A 6,018-nucleotide genomic window follows, 5' to 3' on the forward strand; every position below is an offset into this window, starting at 1 on the left:
CCGGAAGAGGCCTGTGGCCTTACTCAGGCCGGTTTTCTGCTTCCCTAACTAATGCAGTCTCAGGTCCCGCGTGCAATTGGATTGGAGCAGAAGCTGTGTTCCACTCACCAGAAGTCTTAAGATCCTGTGGCGGGTGTTATCGATAGTTGGCGAGTGGCAGCCGACCCTGCGCCCTAGCTACCCTGGTGCTGTTCTGACCGGAAGAGGCTTGTCCTGTTTCTATTTTTAAAAAAAATATTTTATGAGAGTTGTCTGTAGATATTTGAGTATTGGTAGAATTCTGCTATAAATTCATTTCTCTCTGGAGGATTTTCTTTATTTGGAAAGGTTATTACTATTTCAAACTCCTTTGTTATAGATCAGTTTAGGGTGTTAACATATTCTTGGTTCAATTTCTGTAGTATGTCTTAACCTAAAAATTAATTAGAATCTTTTAGGTTGGCCAAATTAATTAAGTATGGATTTTGAATTATTTCTTTACGGTATTCTTATTCTTATTTTCTCCAATGCCTGTTGTAATGACTTCTTTCTCACTTTTTATTCTGTTAATTTTTGTGATCTCTTTCATGCTTTTGGAGTAGTTGGCCCAAGATTCTGCAAATTAATATGCTCAAAGGATCATCTATCAGATTTATTGAATCTCTGTATTGTTTTCTTTGTTTCCATTTCATTAATTTCGTCTATGATTTTTATTATTTCTTCATATGTAGTGGGTTACGATTCATTTTGTTCTTATTTTTCCACATTTTTGGGTTGCATCACTAAGTCATTTAGTTTTGCCTTTCTGTCTTTTTTAATTTTAATGTTAGTTCTTAGGGCCATACATTTTCCCCATAGTACTGCTTTTGATTGTAATGCAGTGCTTTTGTTGTCCCGTGTTTTCAGTTTTAACTAGTTGCAGAAAATATTTAATTTCTTCCTTGATTTCTTATTTGACCCATTCATCATTTAGTAATGAATTGTTTAATTTCCATGACTGCTTTAGTTACTGTTCTATTGCTGAGAAGAGATACCATGATCACTTGTAACTCTTATAAAAAGAAGTGTTTATTTGGAGCTTCTTTACAGTTTCAGAGGTTTAGTCCATTATCATCATTGCCTGGAACTTTGTGGCACATAGGTAGACACATGGCACATGGTTCTAGAGAAGTAGCTGAGAGTTCTACATCTATATCTGGATCCATAAGTAGCAGGAAGAGAGAGAGAGAGAGAGAGAGAGAGAGAGANAGGGAGAGGGAGAGGGAGAGGGAGAGGGAGAGGGAGAGAGAGAGAGAGAGAGAGAGAGAGAGAGAGAGCGCCTCACATTTGCTTATTAAACCTCAAAACCCATTCCTAGTGACACACTTTCTCTAAAAATGAACAAGTATTCCAACAAGGCCATACATCCTAAACTTTCTAAGCAGTACCACTCCTATCCATATATATGAGCCTATGAGGGCATTCATTTTCAAACAACATGTTTGTTTCTAGAGATTTGTGTGCTGTCAAGTTTAGATATTGCATTGTGTTTGGAGAGGAACAATGGAGTTATTTCAGACAGTGTTCACTTTAAACTGATTTGTCTTTAGGGAATGAGGTAGCAAGGGCTTTCCTTGGATGAGGGAGGGGGAGGGGGTGAGCAATGGTTCCTCCACCCCGAGGAATGTGTCTACATGCTCTGGGCTTCCCTTTTGGAGTGGAAGAGTCCCTATATGTTCTATGACTTTTCTTTTCCAAAAGGGGAGGGGTCTTGTGAACATTTCCAAAGTTCCTTAACTGACCTATTCATTCCCCCTTTTGTTTATGCATTCTTCAATCTTTAAGCTATTTTGGACAGTTATGCAGCTCATATCCCTGGTCCTCTGTACTTAGTTCTTAATATCTTTCTCTCAGTACCATCAACTCTACTGTACCCACTCGATCTTTAATAAAAGCAACTAAGCGATTTAGAATGTAAGAGCCAAAGATCAGAAGCAGGAACAAAATGATCAGGGGTCCTAACAATGCAGACATCAAGGTAGTAAAACAGGGAGAGATGTTAAACTAAGACTGAAACCATCCTTGGGCTTGTTCCCTTTCTCTCTTTTTCTTAGCTAGTCCCTCTTTTACCTTTGCCATAAAATCATTAATCACCCCTGAGTTGTTGAGGTAAAAGCAACACTCTTTCCTTAGGGCTGAGCAAAGCCCTCCCTGTTGTAGAAAGAGTAAATCTAGACCACTGAGGTTCTGTAGTACTACTTTAGAGAGGGAGGTTAGGGACTCTTGAACATGGGTGATTGATTCTTTGATCTTCTCTATGTCTAAGTCTATGGCAGCCCTGAGCTCTTGGTAGCTTTTGTCTTATAGTACCAGGGAAGAAATCATTGTCACTTGTCACATCAACTCTCGACCAGCAAGAACGACACAACCACCAGTCCTTCTAACAGCAGTTTATTTAGCAAACTTCAGTCTTCATCTCTCTTCTTTCTCTTCATCTATATCTCCCCTGAACCCTGGATCTCTCACTCTTATATACTCTCAGTTCCCATCCACTCACAGCAGGCCATGTCACCTCACCAGTTACGCAGCTTCAGCTAATCAGGGCAGCAGGGGCATATCTCCACCAAAATGGATTCGCCAGTATCCTGGTACACCTGCGCAGCTCTCACGATGGTTGTGGCTATTTTCAGGTGTATGAGGAAGTCAGGTGCAAGTCATAAGACTTAGCTGCAGTCCCTGGCGCCTTCTTGGGACTGCTGCCACACCTGCTCCTCACAGTCACTACCTCTGCTGCACCCAGTCCAAGTAAGATAGATTCTGTCAAGGCAGTGATGGGTTCTTGTTTGGTATGATAGTCCCCACCCCATCTATCTAACATTTCTTCATAATGATGGTAAGCCAGCCTGGGCACCAACTGTTAGATAGATGGGGTGGGGACTATCCAACCTGGCTGCCAGGTCACACAGGTCAAAAGTTAGAGGTGGCCACCAGATGAAAGGGTTATGATATTGGATTACTCTGGCCACTTCATCGCTTTTAGGGTTGATGATACAAGCCAAGTCAATCTGGCGGGCTGATGAGGGCTAGATTCAGCACTCAGCCACTTATGCTTTATCAGAGTCAGAACCCCCAGCAGGGTCAGGAAATTCTTCATCTTTGGTAGCCCACCAAGTGATCTTGAGCTTTAAAGGGTTGTTTATCTACTTCATGCTCTAAGATGGGTAGTCCACAGGGGGTAGACACGTCACTGGTTTCATGTGAGAAGCGTGTATCCAGGCAGCTATGCTGTTCACCTTTATAGCCACAGGGGTCATCAACAATACCAAGTAGGGGACTTTTCAGAGGGGTTACAGGGACTGGGTCTGATGTTTGTGACAAAAGACAGAGTCAACTGCCTGGAACCAATGTGGCACTACAGTTTTTCTGGAGCATAAAGGGCAGACAGCTGAGACCATATCTCTCTCTGAACTGCTTCGAAGGCTACCAGTCTTTGGACAAGGTCTTGATTTCTTTCTTGTGAGAACTCTAGGTTAGGCCCAATGGCCATCAATGTGGCTGGGCCTCCATAGACGATCTAAAAAGGTGTTAGGTTGAAATGTTAGGGGGTGTTCTGGGCTTGGAACAAGGCCAAGGGAAGAAGTACCACCCAGTCTCTGCCAGCTTCTAAGGTCAATTTAGTCAAGGTCTCTTTTAAGGTTCTATTTATCCTTTCTACCGGGCCTGAACTCTGTGGACATTATGCACAATGTAGTTTCCAATCTATCCCCAATACTTTCACCAACCTCTGGTTTACCTAAGAAACCAAGGTGAGTCCATTATTGGACCCAATTACCCTGGGTACCTCAAACCTGGGAAAAATCTCTTCTAGGATCTTCTTGGCCATGACATGAATTATCTCCTGTTTCATGGGAAAAGCCTCTACCCATCCTGAAAAAAATATCTACAAAGACTACTAAATATTTATAACCATAGTTTGCAGGTTTAAATTCTATAAAATCTACCTCCCAGAAGACTCCTGGTCTATTTCCTCTAGGTATTTTTCCTGTGCCTATCTTGTTGTTGCAGACATTAACCTGCTGACAGACTTTGTAGCTCTCTATTACTTCCTTTACTAGATATCTTAGGTCCATTATGAACATGCTGGATGCCCTAATGGCTTCTATCAGCTTTATGTTGCCCAGGTGAGTCCATTTATGCATCTGCCATAGCAGATCTCAGGCCTGGTCCCAAGGGAGGATTACTTTTCTCTCTTGGGTTTTCCATCAACCTACACTCTTGAGATAGTAGTTGGTAGAGTAGCTAGAGATCTTGGCCTCCTCCTCCTTAGTGTTGACTAGGTGGGGCCAGCCTTTGGCCCAATAGGGCCATTCCTTAATTTCTCTGCTAGATGGTTTGTTAAGTTTCTTCCGTTGGATCAGCATAGGTACAGTGTCTTTAAGGGCTACCTCCTTGGCCACTTTATCAACTAAATTGTTTCCTCTAGCTTTAGGGCTCTCCCCCTTTTGGTGGCTAGGACAGTGCATAATGCTCACCTTGGTTGGCCTAAGTAGGGTGCTTAGGAGGGCCTTGATTTCAGCCTTATTCTTAACTTCTCGTCCATTTGATGTTAAAACCCTCCATTGGTAAATTGCCCCATGTACATGTGTGGTGGTGAAGGCATACCTGCTGTAGATGTTGATCTTTTTGCTTGCCCCCAAAGTCCAGGGTTTTTTCCAGAGCTCTGCCTTTTGGACTAATGTTTCTGGAGGAAGCGTTTTTGCCCAGCCCAGCCCACATGGTGTCCATCCACAATGGAGCTCCCACCTTGCAGGTAGCTGCTGCTATTAGTGAACCAGGTCGCCATGGCATTGGGGAGCAGCTGATCCAACAGGTCCTTTCATCATCCCTGATCCTCAGCTAGAATGTGCTTGCAATCATGTGTTAGCAGATTGAGGATGGGGTTGGCTAGCAGGGTGGCAGGGTTGAGGGCCACTGGTGACATGAAGGTCACCTTATCTGAGTTTAACAACAGAGTCTGATAATGAGTCATGTGGGCATTGTTCAGACATCAATCAGGGGCTAGCAAACAATGCTATCCAAGGCATGGGGAGCTGTTTTGGTCTGGTTTTACCCCCAGAGTAAATTTATCTGCATCTTTAACTAGAACCACCACTGCCTTCACTATCTGTAGACAAGCAGGCCACCCAGTAGCGACAGGTCTAATTTCTTTGACAGATAGGCAAGTGGGCACTTCCAGGGACCCAGCCACTGAGTTATCACTCCCTTGGCTATACCTCTGTTCTCTGCCACATAAAGGTGGACAGGTTTGCTGACATTGGTTAGTCCTAAAGCAAGAGCTTTAGCAAAGCTTGCTTAATCCCACTAAAAGCCTGTTTCTCTTTGTACTGGCTGGTTGGAGGAGCCCAGAAGATCATGAGTTGGATCCCAGACATTGGGTGGTTTGAGTCTAATTTGCTTTTGATTGTGACTGTGCCCTGACCTGGTATTTTTCCCTCTTGAAGAAGAAAGTATTTTAGTGGAGCCCACAGTTAAGAGACTTTTAATTGTAAAAAGATTTTAAAAGATATTGGGTATTTTAAAGGGATGGAACTTTTAATATGCAATACTGTGGGACTTTTAAAGTTATTTAGATCTTGGGGATGAATAAGAAAGTAAGGGTTGAGGCTTAATAGTCATGTGTTTGTGTGCCAAGTTGACAAGGGGCCAATTGTACTGGCTGGTTTTGTGTGACAACTTGACACAGGCTGGAGTTATCACAGAGAAAGGAGCTTCAGTTTTGGAAGTGCCTCCATGAGAACCAGCTGTGGGGCATTTTCTCAATTAGTGATCAAGCAGGGAGGGCTCCTTGTGGGTAGTACCATTTTTGGTAGTCTTTGGTTCTATAAGCAAGCTGAGCAAGCCAGGGAATCAAACCAGTAAGAAACATCCCTCTATAGATCCGGCATCAGCTTCTGCTGCCTGCCCTGCTTGAGTTTCAGTCCTGAGTGGACTGAATGATGAACAGCAACATGGAAGTGTAAGCTGAATAAACCCTTTCCTCCCCAACTTGGTTCTTGGTCA

This window comes from Mus caroli, chromosome X, assembly GCF_900094665.2.
Source record: "Mus caroli chromosome X, CAROLI_EIJ_v1.1, whole genome shotgun sequence".
NCBI classification, from domain to species: domain Eukaryota; kingdom Metazoa; phylum Chordata; class Mammalia; order Rodentia; family Muridae; genus Mus; species Mus caroli.